This window comes from Tachyglossus aculeatus, chromosome X3 (genome assembly GCF_015852505.1).
Source record: "Tachyglossus aculeatus isolate mTacAcu1 chromosome X3, mTacAcu1.pri, whole genome shotgun sequence".
Classification (NCBI taxonomy): domain Eukaryota; kingdom Metazoa; phylum Chordata; class Mammalia; order Monotremata; family Tachyglossidae; genus Tachyglossus; species Tachyglossus aculeatus.
In genome coordinates, this window is record NC_052099.1 from 7,285,957 (window position 1) to 7,287,286 (window position 1,330).

Consider the following 1,330-nt stretch of genomic DNA (forward strand, 5'->3'; position numbering starts at 1 on the left):
ACTTGTAGCAGATCACCTTCCACTCGCTAACCACCACCCAAGCTAGGAATAGAATGGGTAGGCCTTTGCTTGACTCTCCCTCCCATAGTCGAGACTGGTAGAGTACTGGAAACTCTCCAGGTGTGACCCTGAGAGGGGTTCCTCATCTGTAGAAAATGGGAATTAGATACCTGTTGTCATACTAATGATAATAATAATAATGGTATTTGCTAAGCACTTACTATGTGCCAAGCACTGTTCTAAGCACTGGAGTGGATACAAGGTAATCAGGTTGTCCCACATGGGGCTCCCAGTCTTAATCCCCATTTTACAGATGAGGTAACCGAGGCACAGAGAAGGTAAGTGACTTGCCCAAAGTCACACAACTGACAAGCAGCAGAGCTGGGATTAGAACCCACGACCTCTGATTCCCAAGCCCAGGCTCTTTCCTCTAAGCCATGCTGCTTCCCAAGAAACAATAAATAGACACATTCCCTACCCATAACTAGTTTATGGTCTAGAGAGATAAACTTATATGCCTTGGACTCTGAGTCATGAAGCACCTGAAATTCTCATCTAGCCACAGCAATCTCCTGATTTTGATTTTGTGTATTCCTCTTTGCTTTATATGTTGCTTTAGTGTATAATTGTTCCTGATGTGTATCTCCAGTCTCTTCACCCCTGCTATGTAGTCTAAGTGATCTATGTAAGCCCCTTGAGGGCCAGGAACAGTTTCTTATTCCCACTTGTGCATTCTCTCACAGCGCTTAGTACAATGCTCTGCACATAGCAAGCACTTAATACCATCACTACTACTACTACTACTTCCACTACTATTACTACTGGAAAAAAGTTAGTCCACTAACACTGAAGTTATGCTCACTTTATCACAGCTGTGTTGAGTGGAACAAGTGAGGAGATTGAACCACAGCAGGAAGCCCAAGCAGCTGCTGGATGGTAAGCTGAAATTGGAAAAATAAAAACAAGGAGAGAAGAAATGTTTTAAAGATATGGTAAAATAAAGCCTCAGACCATTGATTTGGAGCTTAGAACTGGGAGTCAGTTGTTACATGTAGACCTCAGTGACACATACAATAAAAAAAGGGTGCCATTTGAGATGAGGAAAAAGCAAAAAAAACAGTGCCAGGCACTGTGATCATCAAATGTGAAAGTACAGCAAAGAAAGAGCCTTTTCAGTCAAACACAGATTCATAAGTGAATTTCACCATAAGTGGCATCTTTTTTACATATGAAAGACAACTGATATTTTCATGTCCCAATATGGCAATGATTGCAGCAGCATAGTAGTGATTGCAGCAGCATAATACGTAAGTGCAACTGAAACAACATG

The 1,330-nt window shown here is 41.7% G+C and overlaps 1 non-coding gene across 1 annotated transcript; it reads right to left on the minus strand.

Annotated features, from left to right (window-relative positions):
• LOC119948988 lies at positions 1-138 on the minus strand. The gene has a single exon (XR_005457087.1). It is a non-coding gene; the product is annotated as a small nucleolar RNA SNORA7 (small nucleolar RNA).
• Between the last annotated feature and the right edge of the window lie 1,192 nt (positions 139-1,330).